This window comes from Bradysia coprophila, unplaced genomic scaffold (genome assembly GCF_014529535.1).
Source record: "Bradysia coprophila strain Holo2 unplaced genomic scaffold, BU_Bcop_v1 contig_232, whole genome shotgun sequence".
Lineage (NCBI taxonomy): Eukaryota > Metazoa > Arthropoda > Insecta > Diptera > Sciaridae > Bradysia > Bradysia coprophila.
The window spans coordinates 13,014,273-13,038,852 of NW_023503493.1; the positions used below are offsets into that span (position 1 = coordinate 13,014,273).

General features: G+C 36.1%; 1 protein-coding gene across 3 annotated transcripts in view; it reads right to left on the minus strand.

Moving 5' to 3' along the window:
• The window catches only part of LOC119076752 (zwei Ig domain protein zig-8-like), a 135,050-nt gene that overhangs the window by 6,718 nt on the left and 103,752 nt on the right, over positions 1 to 24,580 (minus strand). The window lies entirely within an intron of this gene.

Below are 24,580 nucleotides of genomic sequence, written 5' to 3' on the forward strand. Positions count from 1 at the left end.
GTGCGTTCAACTACGTATGCATGAAGGAAAAAGAACTGAGTGAAAAACCTAGAGAAATGAAATTGGTATAGTTTGCACACAAAAGTGTATAGTCGATCGTCACGCTGGTGGCACAATTTTTTTTCCCTTAAAATATCCATGAAATGCATGAATAGCAGTGAAGTTGGCTTACAAGAAAAATAGAGCGATGACATTAGTAATTTAATGAGGAAATGTACTAGAAATGTAATACAATTTTACAACAAGTTTTAGGTTTCCAGACAGCATTTACCTAGGTTAGATAAGATATCTGAACCATATAAAATGCACATTCTCATTAAAATAAATTACAGTTTCTTACATCCTCAGTACATAATTTCCTAGTTTCCTCAGTGTATGGGTGAGCGCTTTAGGTACAAACTTCCGCACACGAGAAAATTGAGAATATTGACACCCCTTTTGAAAAGCTCTTCACACACAAGCTTGTAAAGTTTGTCGATTGCAATTATTGAAAACATCCGATGACTGCCGATTAAAGAAAATTACACACAAACACAGCCTCGAACACAACCCACTTTCGAAACTTCAGTAGAAACAGTAACTGCTAAAATTGAAATTCCTCAAAAGGTTTGTCGTTCAACACCAGTAATCTAGTTTGGTTTTTGGTTCGTTTATATACGGTGACAAAAAAAGAAACACCATCCCGACCGACCCAACATTATTAAATACCACATTAAAGCACCCTCAACTTCACTTTATTTTAAAGACCAACAATAAAAATAACCACTTCTGACAGACTGCACCTATATACCCTCCCCTACACCCTACCCATTATGACATCGCCGTACACACAGTAAAATGTATCTTCTCGAAATGTTTGACAAAATACATTAACGCCATCATGATTAAAAGACATCAATTAGTTATCATTGCTCATGAAACGATGTTAAATCGACGTGGTAATGTGAGAGCAAAGGGATTTTTAATTGGTCAAATAAATTTGTGCTTGTTTAGCGTTTTAGTTGAACCGTGTCCACTAGAAATTCCCATAAGCCAATCGATTTGTTAAAACGTATGCACGCACTGGAACTACAACATCAATGGATGCTAAAATTCTATACACAATGCTTCGCAATTACTCAATCGATTTTGTCATCAATTACGTTGACCTTTTTTTTCCATTTCTGAACTCTATTCATCTCGGTTCCATCAATTGATGGCGTATCAGCGGGTGAGTTATTTCGCCTTGCATGTGTGTGTGTGTGTGTCTGTTAAGAAAGGTGGAACATAAATCATTGTTATCTTCAATGCACGGTGCAAAACTCATTCCGTCGTTGCTCTAACTCTCTCTCTGGCTATTCAATAAACAAATTTCATCCGCTTCTTGTACGTGTACAATGTAGTGAAGCTTTTCCAAGCGGAAAAAGTTACCATCATAAATTGCAATGACACTTAGCATTGGCGGCGGCGTCGTTTTTCAGCTTTTCTTTTTATCTATGACGTGCCTGAACTGAAGATACCATAACATTTCTTCCTTCCTCTCTTGCAAACTTCTCAACAATTCTCCGTTAGCATGAACCAAGATTTTACCCAATGACCCTCTTCAAATTCACGCCGCTGTTTCAAACAATACACCTCGGATGAACCTCAATTTTCATGATGTACATTCAAAACTCGCTACACATAACTATACATGATGGGTATACGACGTTGAAAAACCCATAAAGTAATTTATTTTCTCATTTTCAACGCTATTCAAAATTACTCGCTGTTCTCTGAACTACGAATTCTTTTTTTTCTTCTTCTACCTCGGAAAGCTTTTCGTCATTTTCATTTTGCATTTATTTGCACTTTTTGTCTGTGGTTTTCTGGTTTACCTGCTATATGTAATGTTTTAGCTTGATAGAATGTGCAGCTCGGTATTTCTTTCCACCGTTCTTGTTTTAAAATGTTGAAATTATTTGCGGTAGAGCATTTGGAATGGCAATTCACAGTTGTACAACTAATAGAAGTCGTAATAATAATCATAATCAAGTGTAATTAATTCGCATAAATGCTAGAGAATTTGCTCTAATTCAATTTAGAAATGTTTATTATAATTGCTGCTGGTGAATGCAGAGTTGAATTTGCCATACCGAGCGAACAACTTGAGTAGCGATAAGTGGATCAGATCCACAATGTAATTTCGTCGATTAAGATTATCTTTTCATTACACCCTTTATGTCGTCAACAGACAGCAAACATACATGTATTGGCTATCGAATCTATTACTTCATTTTTTCTCAGTATTTTCGAAAAAAATTGACATAAAATCTCTGACATCATTTGTGTGAACATGTAGCAATGTAAGAAGACGACTACGTAAAAGGTGAACTCGCACACGATTTTTTGATACCAAAATTTTGTAAAAGTAGTCATTAAGTCGATGACATGGCTAAAAAGCATTTGCAGCAATAAACTTGCGTGTGCGAGTTCACCTTTTACGTAGTTTAAAAATGCGTTCTTTTGGCACTGTGTGCCAGATTCCCCGATGCCGCTCACTAACAGATGATAAATTGAGAACAAGATGTCATATCGTCCGAAAACTTAAGAGCGGAAACGCTAAGGATGTTGTCACTGGCGCTAAGCCATTCGATAGCCGAGTATTGTTGCTCAGTTTGGTCTCTACACATTAACGTAGATTTATTAAAAGAAGAACCCAAGTTTTTCATCGAAAAAACCGTTCTGGATCAAACAAAATTGACTCATTCCCAATTCGATCCTGAACCATTCTAACAAAAAAAAAAAACAAAAACGAATGCATCGGTGCACATAATTTCATAAAGAAAAACGTTCAGTTTATGTGCAAAGCCCAGCATTTAGTTTCTACAAAGTGAAAGGAAATATTCCGTTAATCCCATGTTTCCCTTATATATTTAGCACTTTAATTGTGGCTGGTTACATTGAATTAACTTGTTTCATTTCGTAGAAATTGCAGTGAATTCGGAAATTGTATAGCTTTAGGTTTCATTTGGCAATTACAAGGTTCGCCCTGGCTATTTACATTAATTTATAGAATAGATCTCAACTTCTGTAGAATCTGAGGATTTTTCTTAGAAATTTCAGAGATTATTTGTTAAATTTACACGGTTTAGCGAGTAATCTGCTAAACCGTGTAAATTTAACAAACAATCTCTGAAATTTCTAAGAAAAATCCTCAGATTCTACAGAAGTTAACATATTCTATCTATTAATGGAGTTGTATTCAAGGATATTTTTTCGGATTAAAACTTAATAAACTCCACTATATGTGTACACTATTAGTAGTATTCGTTACAATAGTAACAAAGAGGTCGAAATACCTGTGTTCCATGGGTATGGCCTAATAACACCCAAAAAAATATAAGTAACCAATTCTCTGTCGAATTTAAGGAGAAAATCAGGATATTCGATGTAGATTTCCCAACAGCAAATGGTACAGAAATAGTAGGTTATACATTTGATGTTGCGAAGTAATTCATCTCACGAGATAACAACTGATAAAAACAAACTCTTGAGCAACAAGCTTCAGTAACTGTCTTTTCTTAAGAGCCGAAAGTGAGATATACAATTACTCTTCTCGAAAAACAGTTGCGGAAGCAACTTTTTCAAAAACACACGGATCGATTCTTTTGAAAAACAGCCGACCGAAATCGGACGCATTTTCTGGTGGAATTTTTTATATGCACCTTCAACCCTAGAAACCTTTTAAAAAAATTCTTCGAAGCTTGTGTGGCTGGTGAAAGGTGATCCAAAACCGAAAACTTGCACTTTTCTTACAAAAATTTCTCCAGCTACACGAGCCTTAAATGGTCGTGTGGGGTGTCGTTAGAAAGGTAATCACATGTACTATTGAGCCGAATACGGACTTATTGGTTTCAAAATTCATCCACACTGAAATATGTGCAGTTAAGTTTTTACGCTGTTCTTACAGAAATTTCTCGAGTTACACAAAACGTACATGGTCGTGTAGGATGTCATTAGAAAGGTAATTTTATGTGCTTTTGGGTTAAATATGTTCTTATGTGGTTTGGATGCATCTAATGAAATAAAAGTTGAAATGTTTAAGTGCCCATATTTCATCGCATCCAAACCTCATAAGGCCCGATAGTACATAAAATCACCTTTCCAATGACATCCCACACTACCATGTACGTTTCGTGTACCTCGAGAAATTTCTGTAAGAACAGTGTACGTCTTCGGTTGGAAAACTTCAACTGCACATATTTCAGTGTGGATAAATTTTAAAACCAATAGGTTCGGCTCTATAGTACATGTGATTACCTTTCTGATGACACCCCACACGACACTGTACATTTTTGGTTTTTAATCACCTTTCAACAGCCACACAAGCTTCGAAGGATTTTTTTAAAAAGTGGTTTTGGCTTCCAGGGTCGAATACCTTTCTGGGCACGTATAAAAAAAGTGCACTGGAAAATGCGTCCGATTTCAGTAGGCCGTTTTTCAAAAGAATCCCTCACGAGTGAGTTTGTGAGTATTAAAAAGTTGTCTTCGAAGTAATGAAGGACGCAGCAGCATCTAATGTATTCTGATTTTAGTCCATGCCCCATGTGAGAGTTGATTTCTACATAGAAAAATAAAGGTAGTAAAATACAGGAGCAGATCAGATAAAGTTTGCGAGACCAGATGAAGATGAAATCTACTTAGCCTCACATAGAAAAACCACTAGCTCGCACAGTTTTGTTAAGTACAATACTAAGAATTAGCTCGACTCACATCCAACCAAAGTATCGCCACACAAAAAACCCCATTAATTAAAATTAGACTTAAAACTTTGCTACGATCGAAAAGTATATCTCAAGCAAAGTAAAGTTGTTCACAATTAAAAAGTTCTCAGCTTGAACTTGCCTATATTAAATGCAAATATAGTTTTCCCTGTTATGTGGAACAAAATATGTCGATAAAATATTGGTCGTTAGTGGCTTAAAAGTTTATCGAACCGCACTAAACTTTTAAGCTTCTTCACATGTACCATTCCCAGGGTAACTATTTGCAAATTTTCTATTACAAAATTATTGAACTAAACGTTCCCGAGACTCCGCATTCCATACAACCGATGGAAAAGTGTAAAATGTTTAGCTTCAGTTTTCACTCTTAAACACTTGAACGATGGACTACACTCTACGGTGTGTGGTGTGTGTATATAGTTTAGTTTATAATGTGCTTGGTTTCGGCACAATGAAGCCCTACATGCATATAAATCAAAAATTTTCACCTTAAAATTTATTCAACCTTGTGATATGCATTACACAACAATTTGATATGTATTATACCTTTAATAATATACCCCCGCACTCATTCACAAACTATATGTAAACTTGTCATAAACTTTCCTTTACACATTCATAAGATAGTTGTGTTGTAACCACTCAGCATTAAGTATACATATATACTATGTACAATGTGCCAACCTATGTGTTATTGTTATGTAAATTTATTTTATATCCCGAGATAACGTTCTATTGAATGAATTTGTATATATATAACGTGTGCACAATATCTATAATAATAACAAGCTTTTTGCACACACAAGGTATACTAACAATACTACAACAATCAAAAGCCCTTAAAAGAGTAAGAGGTGACGCAAGTCCCTGTGTATATGTCGGAAACATCTGATATCGTTGTTTGTGACGCATTCTGCGCTTGTACGTACAAATTGTAAAAACAAAAATTTTTCACGAATGGCAAAAGAGTTGCATCGGAGTTGAACGCTGCACTGACAGGTAAGTTTGTCACCAGGTAATCTATGTTATCTGCTGCAGCTGTATTTTTGGTATGTACAGCTGTAGCAGCTATTGTAGGTTATCAGGAGACAAAGTTACCTGAACAGATAAGATTTTCAACACTTTTTCGCCTTTTTGAAGACTCAAGACGAGAGTTTCACTGTAAAAAGAGTTGCAAAAGAGTTGCACGAGATATCGAAAAAAGAGTTGTACGTTGAAAAATTTCTTGTAATGTCTTTCACGGCTTCTGCATGTTAAATAAAATATACCAATGAAGCAAATCAGAAAAAGTTGCTGTTTTTTTTAGATGATATTCAAAACATTTAATTAAACAATTCAACGCAACCCGCCCACTCTTAATGAATAATTTCTATTTTCATGCAAGGTAATACAAAAATATTGTGCAAAAAAGGCACAAATGTCTTTTGTGCAACATTCGGTTGATATTCTTTGACGTTTTGACACACGAGGCATTGAAAATGTGTTTCGACCAAAATTTTCTTTGTTCTTTGATGCTTAACGAAACTATAACAAGAATTTTGATTGAAACACGTTTTTGATGCTAGTGTGTTTTGGGCTCAAAGAATTGCAGATGTGTTGCAAAAGAGTTACACAGAAAAAACTTACATCGGAGTTGCATCCCTCAATTGGGACCAAACAAATGTTAGAAAGAAAATTTTACAAAAAAAAATTGTCACACAGTGACAGATCTACCACAGATGACTCGCATAGACGCCCAGTTTTTTAAATTCTAATTCGGAACCACGTTGAGTTGAATTTACTGAATATATGGTTGGCAGTCACAATTTTTTAAAAGTTTTTTCTTGTAGTTGGACTTGCGTCACGGGAGCTATGCTAACGGGTGCCCATGATATAGGTATATCTAACTCATACAGTGGCATAAACACATTCCTTTTACAATAATATAGCTGTTGTATATCTGATGATACACAGCAAGTTTAACAGCCCTCGTAATCCCTCTTTTTGTTGTATTGTATTTGTTTGTACACCCTCCAAAAAACCTATTGTATTTATGTTTCCTTATGAAATATGTTTTCAAAATATGGTGAATAATTAACCTTCTGTGTAAGTACAAGACAAGACTTTTGTTGTTTATGGATATTTTCGAAAAGACTAATTTTACTTGTAATAATTTTTGTTGTTGGCAATTTTACGTAGGTCTCTCTTTCTTTCTCTATGTGTATCTGTTATACTTATTCCAAGCAAGCATACGTTCATGTTTTACAGTTCAGTATTTTCGCAAATATGCGTTTTTCGGTTTTTATTCAACAATTCGACGGTTGTATTTACGAGAATTTTCGCAGACGTAATGAAGAAACGTTGGTATTACACGAATTGTATAATTTTTCATTCATTTTGTAGCAAACAGTTGAAATAACAATGAAATATCAACGGGAATAGACAGCATTAGCAAACTTTGAGTAATTTAAAGAGATATTTTCGCTTTAGATGATGGTTTACACAATTTCGGAATGTAAAATTTTGTGTTGATATTAAGCTTTAAGTGCAGAAGTATAAGCGAAATTTATTGTTTTAAATGAAATTCGGGGAAATTGTAGTTATAGATCGCTTTAAAAACAGAGCAGTAGCGAGTCTACCGAGGGCGCAATTTTTTAACGAATTTCAAAATTAGTTCGGGCTAAAATTCTACAGATGGATTCATAGAGCTTCAGATTAGTGATCGTTCTCACGCTTTTTATGAGTTACTTTCAGAGAAATGACAGAGTCGGTACGTGAGCTGCCGGTATCATTTCCCTGGTTAGGCTACCCTTTTGAGTTTTGGCTCCAGCTGATCGTCGACTTTGTATTCATACATCAGGCTCGTTTTCTAATTCAAAAACAAAGATCAGCTGCAAAAATTGAATCGCGCTTTAATTGGTTGGGAAAAGAAAATATTTTTCAAATATGATTTCTAAACTTGTCTTCAAGCTGAGGGAGGTGCGGGAAATGTTGATATTTTCTGAAGACAACACAGCAACATCAGAAGATTTCGCTCAGCTGACTGAATGACATTTACAAACAAGACTTACATTTAACAGAGCGATGCGTTATCGCTAATAAATCCAAGACACAAATCAAATGAACCAATTCAATCCAATGTTGTTGTGAAGTCTCGACTAACACACAATGCTCTAGTGAATTGTTTACTTAGAAGAATGCATAAAATTCACGCAAAACTAGTACTGACGTGGAAGCCAGGCGTGGATAAAATAAGCAACTCAAAGAAACATCGAATCACCGTCTACACATTTACATATTGAGATCATGAAAGTATGAATCAAAGCGATTTAGACTGAAATTTTCATCATTTCATTGTTTCTCTTGTAGAGTTTATTATTTGAAATCCGTCAGAATTCAAGTGACTTACCAATTCAATCTTTTCTCCAATAATTGTCTAATTATAATAGATACAAGCATACACCACCCAAGACGTAAAACAAAGTTATTGTTGTTTCTGCTGGAGAATTACCGAACATTTTCCAATAAACTAATGAGTTGGGCTTTCAGTGAAAATTCTACATTTAGTTCGATGCTCATGACTAAACCCATTCAACTATAATCCGCCGTAATTGATGCATTAATGTTAAACATTTTCCTATCGCATCAACAAAGGCATACAGTTTACATCTTCCTTTTCATAAATTTTGTATTCGAAATTACAGCTGAAGTACATCAAATGTACCAAGTTACGTATACACAATTTAATGTAAGCTTCTCGAAGGGCACACGTTTTCAACTTCAATTTATTGCCCTTTGTTTAGAATTTTGATTTAAACAAGTTTCATTTCACAAACGTTACAGCTTGAGAACTTTGTTCTACCTTTTGTCTTTAATGTAGAAACTTCACTAAGAGAATAACGAATGATGGATGCTTTTCGGCATACACCATTTTCGGCGGCTAAGTGCAGCCAAAGAAGATTAAAACATTTCAGGGCGCACAGCATGCAATCAAGAAACTCATATCGGTAACATGTAGTGTAGTATGCACTGCATATTCGCATACATTTTCACTTAACACTTTTGTTGAAATAAATCATTAAGTGCACTGTGCATTCAGCTTGTTGTTGTTCTTGTGTTTGTCTTTAACTTTTATAATACGAATTCTTTTGAAGTGTCTATTGAAAGCGTACTCCGTCAACAATACATATTCTTATTAAAAGTTCTCAATTAGAATTAATTACGAAATATTCCTTTGTCAGAACATACTATCATTTCTTCTGGGACGTTCAGTTTTCGAACATTGTCACTCCCACAGTTCTGAAGCTACTAGCATCTAAAATATCATTAAAAAGTCGATTTTACGTGGCTTTCTACGAATTTTCAGACGGTTTTGCTAGTTTGTGTTTAAAATATCCTTACAATGCAATCGACCTCCAATTTTTTATACGTTCATGTTCGTACTGTCAAAATTTATAGCTTTAACCAGTTATACAACTTTGACCAACTATACAACTTTAACATGTTATACAAATTTGACCAGTTATACAACTTTGACCAGTTATACAACTTTGAACAGTTATAAAACTTTGACCAGTTCTACAAACTTTAACATGTTATAGAACTTTGACCAGCTCTACAAATTCGACCAGTTATTTAACTTTGACCAGTTATGCAACTTTGACCAGTTATACAACTTGAACATGTTATACAGATTTCATCAGTTATACAGCTTTGACCAGTTCTACAACTTTGACCAGTTCTACAAACTTTAACCAGTTGTAAAACTTTCACCAGTTGTACAACTTTGATCAGTTCTAAAACTTTGACCAGTTCTACAACTTTGACCAACTCTACTTTGACCAATTATTTAACTTTGACTAGTCATACAACTTTTATACTATTGAAGATTTTCACTTGGCACTAACCTGATATTAAAAAGAAGTCAGCCTGTTGTCGAGTTGAAATTTAGTCTGTGATAGAAAATTGTTGGAGGCTGATGGTATCAGAATATATCGGGAAGATGATTCAAGCATGAAATGTTCTCTTCCTTTGAATTTTTCGTGTGCAAATATGGTAATTATTTTGTGAGCGAAAATGAAAGTCTCAAGTGAGATTTTTCACTACTCCACAGTTGATTTATAAAAAAAATCGAAAATATCTCGATATTTAAATCAGATGATATTTGTCAGGACCAAATCACAAGCTAAACGGATCAGAAGTTTTTCTGTCAAACAAATCCTAAAATCGAAGAAATAAATAACAAAAAGTGCAGACTAATGTCACATTAGTAAATGTGTGTTATTTATTAGAGATCCCATAGAGCGTCCCAGGAGACAAACTCACAATAAAATTACCCAATTCGGTAAATATATTGCCGAACGTTTTATTCAATACATCAATTTATTTGACGTATTTGGGATTTGGTGAAATTTTTGTTTTTCGATGCGTTTTTCTTTTTGATCACTAGATAAAAACGAAAAACACCAGCCAGGTGATTGTTGATTTTTAAAGTATTTGACGACGAAAAAATTATCTGGATTATTTGATAGCTGAGGCGATCGACATTTGACAATATGGCCCATGTATGCAACCGCGATTCATGTCCGACGGCAAATGTTACTGGACCGAAAACAAGTTGCATCAAGTGCAAGAAAATGTGTTATTTGCTGTGCTACGGTGCTGAGAAATCATCGATTGGAATGATACGTTTTAAACTGCTGCAGGATCTGACGATTTATGTTGAAACAGCAAATGCTCAAGTCGCTTGTGGTGATTGTGTTTCGGAAGGCAACGTAGCAATACAAACGAAAATACAACTGACCCAAAAAACTGAAGCGAAAGAGTCTGGAGTGGATGACGTAACGAATGCCCAATTGATGGAAGCACTGAAGACTGGATTTATGGATCTGAAAGAGCATATAAACGTCAACGTGGAAAAGAATAAATCAGACGTGAAGCAGTGCATGAACGAAATATCGGAAACGGTAAAGAAGGCATCGACGGTTACTGAACCACTGAATGGATCCTTCAATAGGCCGTTGTACTCGTCTGTTTTACAAAGCAGAAGGAAAATTGTTTTTACGACACCGGCTTCCAACAAACGTAAGCGACCTGATGAAAATGAAAATGGAATCGACTGTGATAAAAACAAGACGACGAAAAAACTGAACACTGCGGTCCCGAAGCCAATGCTGGGGCGCAGCGAAGCTGTTATTGGACTGAAACCGAAAGCAATGGAACGAAGAAGAAATGGTTTAGAAAAATCTCTGCGTGTTGGCGGCTTAGATCCCTCAGTTACAGTGGACGTGCTTTCTGATTACATAGTAAAGAACACTTCGCTTACGGACAAATCTAAGTTTCGTTGCACGATGCTGGTTAAAAGAGGACAAGACCTAAGTGAACTTACGTATGTGTCGGCAAAAGTTGATGTGGCATCTGAAGATTTTAATATTCTGATGAATATGGACCTGTGGCCGAATTATGTCACAGTGCGTGAATTTGTGCGAATTAACAAACGAAACCAGCGACAAACTGAAAACGATGAAATGAATCCAAATAAGGTTCAACGGATGAATGATGAAAATTTAGACGAAGCATCGACGAGCTCAACGAACGATGCTAATTTAATTGACTTGAATTCTCAATTGGGGTTTCGAGAAGGAGAAGCTATGGAAGTGTTGAATTAAGTAATCAGAAACGGACAATTCCAAATGAATCACGACCCATGGTACAATCACTGATAACGAGCTTTATTACAAATAATGAAATTGACGAGAATCTGACAAGTGGATTACATCCGAGATTTGATGATGTGACGATTCTGATGAAGAGAACCAGTGAAACGAAAAATTTGGTAGACATTTCATACTTACCGATTTATTATAACAATGTGAGGGGCGTCACTAGCAAAAATAATCTCTGCACGAAAATTGAGCTGGCAATATACAAAATTTTGATTTTTACGGAGACTTGGCTAAGTAGAAGGATATCTAGCAGTCTATATTTTCCTAGTACATTTAAAGTTTATCGTAATGACAGAATTGTTCCGAATTCAATGAGAAGATATGGTGGTGTAGCAGTCATCGTTCATCAAGAACTACGACATCAACGTTTAAAGCTTAAAGAACAGGACGAAAGTGTGGAATGTGTAGCGGTTGAAATAAAATTGAAGCCGATATCATTGATTGTGTATGCTGCGTACATGAGAATTTTCGATCCAGAAGTGGCTGAGAAACATATCGTAAATATAAAAGAATTGTGTAACGTACGGTACACACAGAATTATGGTGATTGGAGACTTTAACATGAGTTCGGTGAGATGGAGGCTGGATGAAAGTGCTGAGTATTACCTGCCGACGAATGTTGATACGAACATGGAACATTTCTTAGCCGAAATGCACGATTTGCCATTCTTTCAATTGTCAAATGTAAAAAACAAGTATCACAACGTTCTCGATTTGGTTTTTGTAAATGACTTGGGAGATGTGGAACTGTCAGTTGATCAATCGAAAATTATTGGAACAATTCAACAGGATGTATCTCATGTGCCTTATGAAATTGCTTTCGAATATTGTAAGAGGGGTACTTCAATGAACACCGTTGAGAAAGAAGTCATCTGCTACAAAACTGGCAACTATGAACGCATCATAGAGGAACTGGGTGCAGTGAATTTCACGAGTGAATTAAACAACCGAGATGTCGATTCTGCATTTGATTTTTTCTATTCGACGATAAATGCTTTGGTAGCCGCCAATGTACCAAAGAGAAAAATTACAGTCAATCTGAATAGACCGGAATGGTGGACAAATGAATTACAACGACTGAAAAACAGACGAGACAAACTGTTTAAAAGAAATCGGAATAGTACTGAATATATGGAGGTGCTAAACAAGTTCGACGAACTGTCATCAACTTTGTTTGATCATTATGTTGATGAAGTGCAAGACAGTATAAGTGACGATCCAGCGGCGTTTTGGAAGTTTGCCAAACGGAATAGCAGATCATCGTCTTACCCTAATGAAATGTATTATAAAGACACTACAAAGCAATCAACCGAAGGAATAGTGCAGTTATTTGCTGACTTTTTTGAAGGAAATTATGTAGAAGATGATGAGCAGTGGCTGTTTGAAAATGTCTACAACGCGCCAGAGGCACCACAAGAAGTTGACATTACTCGCGAAGACATCGAATTAGCGATCCATTCGCTGAAGTGGAAGGGAGGTATTGGTCCTGATCAAACGTCACCCTTTTTTCTCAAAAAGTGTATCGAAGTTGTAGCACTACCGTTGTGGCTGTTGTGGCAAAAGACTTTCGAGACTGGGAACATTCCTCAGAAGGTAAAACTTTCGCGTGTGATACCGGTGTTTAAAAAAGGAAAAAAGACAAACATAGAGAACTACAGGGTGGTGGCGATTGGTTCAAGCATTTTAAAGATTTTTCAACGAGCCAGTAAGCTTCACCTTACAATGATTGTAGAACCGCATGTGAGTGACTCACAACATGGATTTCGACCAAAAAGATCTGTTACGACAAACCTATTGTGTCAATCAATTGCGACACATGAAGCGTTCGAGCGTGGAATTCAATTGGACACGTTTATAGGCGATTTTGAAAAGGCTTTCGATCGGGTGTTTCATCGATTTTTGGTTGGTAAAATGGCAAAGTTTTCCATTGGACCAAAGACAGCTAGATGGTTATATGAAAATGTTCGTCAAATAAGATATTATGTCCAGATTGGTGAAACAAAATCGCGTGAATATGAAGCAACATCGGGTATTGTTCCTGGAAGCATTTTGGGACCAATTTTGTTCACAATGTTTATCAATGATGTGGTGGAAGTAGTGATACATGCGATGGTGTTGTTGTTTGCAGATGATATGAAAGCATCAATGATGATATATGATATGAATGACAGTCTGAGATTTCAAAGCGACATAGACAGGATTTATCAGTGGACCGTGACAAATCGACTTCTGTTCAATGTTGGAAAGTGTGCCACATTCACGGCTTGCAGAGCATCGAATAATGTGGAAACGAAGTACAAGCTTGGAAATCATGACTTGCAAAAGAAAGAAGAGGTTTGTGATCTGGGACTAAACGTTGATAAAAGATACAATTTAATTCATCATATGGAACTAACAACAATGAAGGCCCGTCAAATGGTTGGTTACATAAAGATGAAGTCGAACGGAAAGTTTAAAGAAAAGACGCTAAGAATACTGTATTGTGCATATGTGAGATCGAGGCTAGAGTTCGCATCTGTAATATGGAGTCCATATCAAGGAGTGTATAAAGATGACATTGAATCAGTGCAAAAACAGTTTATGATTGATTTATTAGACGATAGAAGTCGTGCCGCCTCGTACAGGCTTGCACCATATGTTGACAGGTGTAAGACGTTGAAATTGCAGCCTTTGTACGTGCGAAGACAAATCGCGGACGCCATGTGTGCTTATGATATTTATACGGGACACTCAAATGTTGAAATTTTGAAGTCGAAATTCGTGAGGTCAAGGTCGGTGAGACAATTGAGGCATAGTAGGTTGTTGGAGGAAAAGTTTTTCAGTGTAGACTATTTGATGAATCAGCCCATATCTCGTTTAATAGCTTTTGTAAATCAGTATGCGGAGATGGTTGTAAATTCGAGGTCGAGGTGTGAATTTAGAATTAAGCTTGAAAATGTAATGTTAAATCTAGTGATAGATTGATGTAAATGAATATTCAGCCAATTTGTTGGCGGTGAAATAAAGAAAGAAAGAAAGAAAGAAATATGGTAATTATTTTGTGAGCGAAAATGAAAGTCTCAAGTGAGATTTTTCACTACTCCACAGTTGATTTATAAAAAAAATCGAAAATATCTCGATATTTAAATCAGATGATATTTGTCAGGACCAAATCACAAGCTAAACGGATCAGAAGTTTTTCTGTCAAACAAATCCTAAAATCGAAGAAATAAATAACAAAAAGTGCAGACTAATGTCACATTAGTAAATGTGTGTTATTTATTAGAGATCCCATAGAGCGTCCCAGGAGACAAACTCACAATAAAATTACCCAATTCGGTAAATATATTGCCGAACGTTTTATTCAATACATCAATTTACATGGAAAATACAATGGATATTCTTGCTGCAAATATTCAAAGTTTTATTTTAAATAATGGAACACGATGACATTGTTCGAATTCAATGCGAACACATACAAAATTTCCTATTTCCATTCAAAAATTCTATTTTTAACAAAACGCTTAGATGGAGAGAAAAAAAAATGTCGAAAGTTCAAGCATGTGTAATGTGTGTAAGTATATATGAGATGCAGATGATAACAAAACACAGACACTGAGTCTCTCTCATGATTGTGAGCTTTTTTTATCCCAACAATTCCAACAATTTTCTCGTTCTATGTACAATCAATTTCCACAGCCGTACATACTGCTGAACGTATACAGAAATCAATCGATATATGTAATTCGTTTGTATTCTTTGCTGTGACAGAATTGCAAAATGGAAAAAAGCGAAAAGATTGAAGGGATAAAAGATGAATGAATTTAAGTGCCAATGTTCTTCTGTTACGTTGCGAAATTGCAATCATTTTAAAATAAATGTAAAAATTTATGCTATTTAACGTTGGCACCCGTCGTTGATCGGATTGCTCAGATATGTGTACTTATTATTATCACTAATTTTAGCACAAAAACCGCAATGTACAACCCGACGTTTCTATGGGATAAATCACGGAAATTACTTCTTATATCTGTAGCTCGCCTTCGGCTCAGATTAACAATTTTTCATGCTGGAAGCACTATTTTTAACCCAATTATCCAATGTAATGTAATAATATTTCCTCTTATTATCCGACCGGAAGTGTTGTAAATCTAATATCGTCTTTATCTCTAACGTGAATAGGCCTTTCGGTTTTGATGGATAATGATGAGAAATATATTTTGCAACAATCACAGTCTTTCAGCACTAAAATTTTAACATTTCATTTGACAACTAATATTAACAGTGAGTTACAGGAATTCGAGATAAAGTGTTCGATATAGATTCGAGTCCGTTTTCAAACATCTCAAAAGTTCTGTTTGATATGCCCTAAACATTTGGGATGAGCCACGGGATGAGGCAAATCTTGTATCTAAAATTCATAGATATCTGCAACATTATATTATTCGAATTTCGTCAAAATTAATTTTGCCGCTAAGTTAAACGAATCTGGATTTTTAATTGTTATATCCATGCCGCGGTTATTATTGTTAGACTCACTAGACCTACGAACCTGTATGTTCAATACAGTTGTAAGAAAATGTTTCCTTTAATACTCCGTCGGCAGTGTTGGATTTCGTAATACAATGGGCATTACGTATTTCGTATTACATTTTCCGGATTACGCATTTCGTATTACGTATTTCGTAATTGTTTGGATTAGTGGAACCCCTTATTGCTCATGAGAAAATTATTCTTTATTTTCTCTAATTTTCCATAATTTTTGAGCTTTCATGAATTTTTTTGAAACCTAGAAAATCAAGAAACACCGAGAAAACAATGTAAATTGTCTAAAAATTCTCTTTTCTCTAAATTTTCTCGATTTTTTTTTTAATTTTTTCAAATTTAATCGAAAAATTTCTCTTAATTTTCTTTATATTTTATTGAGTGTCGCGAATTCATTTTCACGAATTCTTAAAGACATATACAACATACAATTAAAACATGAAAACAAATTCGTTTGCGTTACAGAATCGGTGTGTTTCTAACCTGTATTTAATCTAACTAATTTAAAGATGTAACTCTTTACCAACTTAATAAAAAGGTTCATATTTTTCTACGTATAGCTCACGACGAGATTCACATTGAATGTTTAGCATGGCCCGCATGTCCACATTTGAACGACCTACTGGTTAAGTATTTCATTTTCTCAGTATTTTTTATCTCTAAATGTTTGATCTAGTGTCAGACATAAACTATTTGTTTTTCCTCGTACAAACACAATTCATCAATTTATTTGACAATCGACATCAAAATTCGCATATCGCAATGGACTAATTCCATTTCTCATTCGATCCAGACATGTTTCTCTATCCATTTTAAATGTTCATTTTATTCAAAAATTATTTCAATTCAAAAGCGATGCGTCTGGTATGGTTTTTGCAATGATTTTTTTATTAAGATAAAAGCACCATATAAAACGTATTTAAAATGTAACTTTTCATCTTTGCTTTGCTCGCTTTCTGTTAAAAAAACACATTTTTTTAATGGATAACTTAGTTTAAATTCAATTCGTAGTTGAAGTGGCTGTGTAAATAGTTCATTATCAACAGATTTTAATTTACATTCTGAGAATTTACCACTGCTTGGATAAAAAATGTGTTCGATAACCTCTATCAAATGGCTTTCTCAACGTTATTGAGTTTTAGATGGTGAATACTGGTTAGCGGTGCTTTTTCATGTAGCTTAAATCTAAATTACCCTTATTGTGTACGCTCTTTATAAACGTACTTTAATAGTATGTTGTGTTACAAGTATTGTAATGTTGATTTTTTCAGCACTAGACCCAAGTTTTCCTTACGAGCGGAGCGAGTAAGGAAAATTGGGTCGTGTGCTGAAAAAATCTCATTACAATACGTGTAACACATCATGCTTTGTGCCAACCGAGAATTGAAATAGACAAGAGCACAAAAAATCATAATTTTCATTGTAAACAATCACTCTTCAAATTTGATCGATCACATTGCTTTGCATTTTCTCAAAAGAATGCTGTAACAACTCATACAAATTCCATTTCAACACTGCTTTGGGTGTTGTAATATCACATCAAACGGGTGCTGAAATAAGTCACTTTACAACACTAAAAAGAGTGCTGAAAAGAGTCGTATTTCAATTCTCGGTGGCACAATAGTATTTTTCGTTACGAGTGATGAAAGGTGGGCTTTTATCGCGAGTTACTAACTACGTTTATAGTGCCGTAATGTTCATCATGAGACGAAACACACAAACCATAACAAAGAAATCACTCTACAACAAAATATGAAATTCCATTGTTGACTTTGTTTACCGGCAGACAAAGTTACTTTTCAGGACGCACATATGTCGCTGTATAAACAGTACTTTGATCGAACTTTTCGATCGTAGGTGCAGTGACGAAAAACGTCGAATTGTGATCGTAAGGCACAAAAATATTTTTTGCGCTTTAATTTAAAATAAAATTTGTGCCAGCGATTTACAATGAAAATTATGATTTTTTGTGCTCTTGTCTATTTCAATTCTCGGTTGGCACAAAGCATGATGTGTTACACGTATTGTAATGAGATTTTCTCAGCACACGACCAAGAAAACTTGGGTCTAGTGCTGAAAAAATCAACATTACAATACTTGTAACACAACATACTATTGAATTCGAAAATATTTTTGCGTGAATTTTTGCGTATTTATGAATTCATTGGATTAAAATACTCTTCTTGGAGGACACTCCGGTCTCTGAAAGTTTCCAACTTCATCCCCAAGGTAATCGTTCCATTTTTTTTTTTATTTTTTTTTAATTCAAAAGATTTATGTAGCAAAAAATTTCGAATTCTTCGCGCTAATTTGCCCACCAATTCTCACACTATCAAATATTTCGTTTTTTATGTCGGGGACACAATTTTTACGTAATTTTGTTCGTAATTTCCGGTCTATATATAATTCGTCTAAGGTGTACACTGTACACTGACCATTATATTTAGGCTAGATATCAGTTATGCGTCTAACTTATCTCAGAGAGTGTTTGCATACTTCTAGGCGTGATTCGGAAGTCACGTTAAGCAGACTGTACTTGTCTGTGAAAAGCTGTTAGTGAGGTCTCGTAAATCTATCAAAAAAATTAAAATTGAGCGGTGACGAAACTTTACTTCAAATGTGTGAGTAAAATGGGTTACTTGTCGACCTCTCCTCAGATCTGCAAGCTTCACCCAAGAACTACCAATTTCATTATTTTGCCTTCGGCTCAGAACATCAATTGCCTTACAAGGAGGACTCCATCTATCATCAAGAATCATTTTCAGGTCTCTTTTGTTTGCTGTGCAATTGATTCTTTCTTGTCTGTTTCAACGTAATGCCAGAAGGGTTTTTTTTAGAATGAATGAAGTTCAATGAAGGGTCTTTTCACACACACGGAATTTGGAAAACCGACACATTTTTGTGGTTTACTGATTTTTTGTGAAATTTGCATGCATTTTTATATGGGAAAATCAAAAACTCAAGTAAAACACAGAAACAAAAAATGTGTCGGTTTTCAAAATTCCGTTTGTGTACAAAATTTCGTCATACAACGGCCGAAGGCCTCTTTCGAGTTCGGCCCTGAATAAGTCAGACAATTTTCCTTGTATGTAATTTCCATAAAGGTTTTTTTTCAGGTATTTTTTCACCCTAGTGTTTAATAGGCTACTTTGTAGCCCATTTCGTCGTCCAATTACGAAAAAGTTAAGCGTTAGGTTAGGAAGTTTTTGTTTCAAAAGCTTTGATACCAACTATAAGGTCCTTATTACTAGAGCGGTTGTAAATGAGGTGAAATGCTATGTGCCATAAACAAATGCTGCAATTTCCAAAAAAAAAATCGGCATTACGCAGTGGATAAAACAAAAAACAGAGGCACGATCTAGTGCAGAACAAAAGAAACAATATTAAAGTAATGCTCAATACGACTGATTGATTCATAATTCATTCGTAAGAAATATCAAACCAGCCAAGGACTGTTCCACATATACATCCACTCAACATTCATAACCGGATTATGTTGCTAATATCAGGACAGACACCGACCTAAAATTTCATTGTAGTTATTTTGTTTGTTGTATCTCAAACTCAAATATCCCTTGGGTCGTTTCGCCCACATGCGCTGCAGTTACCGAAATGTTTTTCCAACTGAAATCCATCTGAAGGAAATGAGTCTCACTTCCGACGAAAATCGATAGAAGGTATATATTGTGCCAGGAGTGTGTACCGTCGTCTCTCGTCTATCCGTAGCGATACGAAAATCATTCGTAAATAATTCCCTTGACTGAAAGTCAGGGTCTTATGAAAGAAAATACCCTTAAATGTCCGTAACGCTAAGTTCACTTTGATATTTTGAAAATGTTCTACTGGCAAAAAACGTTAAATACAGAAAACGTCCGTACACTTGTGGACTCGATAACTCGAGTAATTCTTTACCGATTTGCAAAATTTTGGTTTTAATCGACGGAGAATGAAAATCATGAGGCTAAGTTCGTAGATGGGCAATATTGGGGTAATGAGATGGGAGTAATTCTCAAGAGAATTTTATTCCTTGTTACCGCGATAACTTCACTAATTCTTATCAGATTTTCAAATTGTTTGTGTTATTCGACGAAGATTGAAATTCTTGAGGTTGAGTTTGCAGATGGATAATGTTAGAACAACGAGTTGGGAGGAATTCTACACAGACGCTTTTCCTTGTGGACTCGATAACTCGAGTAATTCTTTACTGATTTTCAAAATTTTGGTTTTAATCGACGGAGAATGAAAATCATGAGGTTAAGTTCGTAGATGGGCAATATTGAAGTAATGAGATGGGAGTAATTCTCAAGAGAATTTTGTACTTGTTACCGCGATAACTTCCATAATTCTTATCCGATTTTCAAAGATTTTGTCTTAATCGACGTAGATTGAAACTCTTGAGGCTGAGTTTGCAGATGGATAATGTTCGAACAACGAGATGGGAGAAATTCTACACAGACGCTTTCTCTTGTTACCGCGCGATTTGTTGCTGCTTAGGGAAATATATTCTTTTATCAACAAAGAATATAGTTCCAAATTAGCAGTCACTGTCATATGATATTTATTTGCAATGTAGAATATGCCTATGATGCGGATATAGCCAAATTGAGTGCATGTAAACATAATTTAGGTTTGCATGCATAAACAAATGGTTATGTTCCGTGTTATGGGTATAATCAATGAATCGTAAAAATGCTTCGCTCGGCATTGCAAATATATTCATATGCGATTGTAACATTTAAGTTTGGTAAATAATAATTTTGTTATCACTGGTCAGTTATTGCAATGAGTAGGTCATAGCATAACTGAAACAGTATATATAAGAGTGATAGTAAGTAGGAACCGGTCTGTCGTACAAGTTCGTCTTAATAAGTTCATTGTGACAAGTTCGTAAGAATAGTGTAACGAAATCTTATAAAGTCTAATAAAACGAATGAATGTATAATGTATTAAAACAGAGAAACTCGAAGTGTTTTCTTTACTAAGAGTGATTTATACCACGCAAGTGACGAAAAGTGAATAAGCACAAATAGAACAGAAAATAATTCCTATGAATACACGGGCTTACTATTAGACCCGATATTAGGAATTTTCCTATTGCAAACCAATAGGTAACAAAGTGGTGACCCCGACGTGATCATTCACTGATCCGCGTGGAACATTAAAATTATTCTTCGGACGGCCGCCTTAGAATAATTTCTAATTTTGTGGGTTTCGCAGTGTGTTTTGTTTCCGGAAACAAACAAGGCAAACCATTTCGTTAATCGAACGAAAAAAGTAAAAAGTTCACGAACAATAACCATTAAATTAAAGAAGTGCACAAAGGTTTGAATATTGGAATTGTTGCGAAGTATTTAGAGCTCAAAAATAAATAAATAAGTGAAATTAATCCAATCACTAAAAACAATCCAGGACGTCCAAGCAATTTTGGTAGTTGGAGTGGTCCAGTATAACAAATTAAAGTTATATTTCGGAACGTTATAGAGGCAACAATTGAAAAACAAGGTAACGAATACATTTTTATCTCTATTTCAAAATCAGAGGAAACAGTGAAAAAATCGTGAACAAAACTTTTAAAAAAAATGTCATCTGCAATTGAAATGCTGTTGGAGCAGCAAAAATCGATTGGTGAGGGGATGCAAGAAATCTTGAAAATTTCTAATAGGCAGAAAGTGACAAGACAAACGTTACCAGCAGTGATGAAACGGCTAGGAGCGCTCGACAAGGATTGGCTATTGTTTAAGGCCAATGACTTGAAATTGAAGGGGAACGCTGATATGCCACATGATCACGAATATTTTATGGATAATTACTACGATACTATTGCTACATTGGTAGTAAGTATCACAGAAGCCATCAGCGCATCGGTAGCTGATGTTACAGGTGTAAATCCGCGATACGATTTAATACACCGTGGCAATATGGCCACAACTAGGATGTTCGACGACAACGGAGTGGATCTGCGCCCACCCGTCAACGGACAACCGGATTCGCTGGTTACTCCTACTGATACTACGAGTGGTTCAACCAGTTCATCTGATGCTATTGGCAACCCGAACCATGAAAATTTTTGCCTTCACAATCACTGGATTTACTAAGCCCAGAGGATCAAATAATTGAGCTGTTTCGGATAAAATCGTTCTTTTAGTTATTTTATTATGCTCCTTCGGTTCGTATTTGAGTGAGAAGATGTCGGAATGCGGTATCCACTTCATGCCCAAGGCCTTTGTTTCGGTCACGTCTGCATTAATATCCAAACTAACAGCTCGTTTACTTTTAGGAACTTGGTCCAATATCGCTGAATGGTTCGAACACCATTTATGGAGATCAAACCTTCCCAACTTCATCATATCTATCAATTCGGCTTGACATTGAATTGCTTCTGCTAAGTCATTTGAACCAGTCATCACATCGTCCACATTGAAATCACGCTTTGCCACAATTGATGCCAATGGATAGTTTTCCGCTTCCATGTCTGCCAATGATTGCAGTGATTTTATGGCGAGGTATGATGCACATTTTGTGCCATAGGTAACCGTATTCAATTTATAGTATTCCAGCTTTCTTGTATGGTCATCGCGCCAAACAATCATTTGCCAGCGACGATCTTCCTCAGCAATCAGGATTTGCCGATACATCTTGCTTATATCTGCGGAGAAAACGTATAACCATGTTCGGAATCTCACCATTATGCTGAACAGATCTTGTTGTAGCATAGGTCCGTTGGACATAATATCGTTTAGCGAGATATTGCTGGAAGTTTTGGCTGAAGCATCAAATACTACCCGGAATTTTGTTGTACTACTTTCCGGATTCAATACCGAATGATGTGGTATTAAATAACAAGGTTCACCCTGGTCAGGTTTTGTTGTTTTTTCCATATGACCCAAATCGTTGTACTCCTTCATAAACTTGCAATATTCTGCTTTCAGTTGATGATCACGTTCGAAACGTCGTTCCAGCGAAAGAAATCGTCGTATTGCCATGTCGTGCGAACTGCCCAGTAAGGATGGTTCTTTCGTTAGCTGCAGCTTTACCACAAATCTGCCACTGGATTGCCTGACGGTTGTTCGTTCGTACAAAATTTCGCATTTACGTTCCTCATCCGTCATGTTTCCGCGCTCTGTGGTGCCCTTTTCTTCCACCTGCCAAAACCGTTCCAATTGCTGCTGTAATGTCGTATCTGAATTTGAAATGCCCACGCCTGCGAATGCCTGATTTGATTTCAAACCCAAATGGCGCCCAATAACAATCCATCCGAAGACGGTGTTTTGTAGATCTGGTAATCCTTCACCCAATTTTGTTAGTCCGTTAACTAACAAACGGTAAAATAGTTCGGCGCCAATCAAAATATCGATTTTGTCTGGTAGATTAAAGGCTGGATCCGCCAGTTGAACAGCTTTCGGTATCTTCCAATCACTCACGTTGACTTCCTTCAGTGGCTGGCAGGTAGTCACCGTTTTCATTATGAAAACTTCGAGTGAAGTTGTAAAATTCGAGTGCATTGAAGCCATATTGATAGTGGTCCTTTTGCTGGATGAGGCCAGAACTTCTCCCAATCCGATTATTTGCATGTTAGCTGGAGTGCAACTCAAGCCAGTTTTTGTAACATTCTTTCGGACATTACATTGAGCTGAGCTCCTGAATCCAATAAAGCTCGCATCTTTATTGGGATTCCGTTGGCGTTCATCACATGAATGATTGCAGTTCCGAGAAACACATGATCGATACCTATATTCTTGATAGTTGATCCCAAGTGAGCGGAGGTTTCTTGGCGAACAAAATGTAATAACGTATGATGGTGCTTTTCACAAGTGAAGCATGGTTTTCCAGAACATTGTTTGTACATATGCCCTGGTTTTAAACATTGTAGACACACGGCTGCTCGTTTAGCCAGTTTAAAACGCTCCTCGACCGTCAATTTGGTGAATTTGGGGCATTTGGTGATGGAATGCTTCTCCTTGCAGTTGCACAACTTCACTTTGTTGTCGGTGGCTGCAGCTGCCAATACGGTAGATTTTTGTCTTTGAGCAAAATTCTTATTATTCACCTGTTGCTGCCCATTTCGAGATACAGCATCATCAATGCTATACTCCAACGCGCGGAACCGTTTCGTGATAAATTTCATTAAAACTTCGGTTGAAGCTGGTTGCCTCTCGTGGTCCAAATTTTGCTCGTAAAGTGTCACAGTAGGTTGGTCCATCGTGTTTAGCAGCAATTGATGAAAAATCATATCGTTGAGTTTTTCCTCAGTTTTTGCGGCTATTTTTACTGCATACATTCCTTCTCTAAAAACATCAAGTCTCTTTTTTATTGAACTGGAGTGGTTTGACTTCGCTCTGATATGCCACATGATCACGAATATTTTATGGATAATTACTACGATACTATTGCTACATTGGTAGTAAGTATCACAGAAGCCATCAGCGCATCGGTAGCTGATGTTACAGGTGTAAATCCGCGATACGATTTAATACACCGTGGCAATATGGCCACAACTAGGATGTTCGACGACAACGGAGTGGATCTGCGCCCACCCGTCAACGGACAACCGGATTCGCTGGTTACTCCTACTGATACTACGAGTGGTTCAACCAGTTCATCTGATGC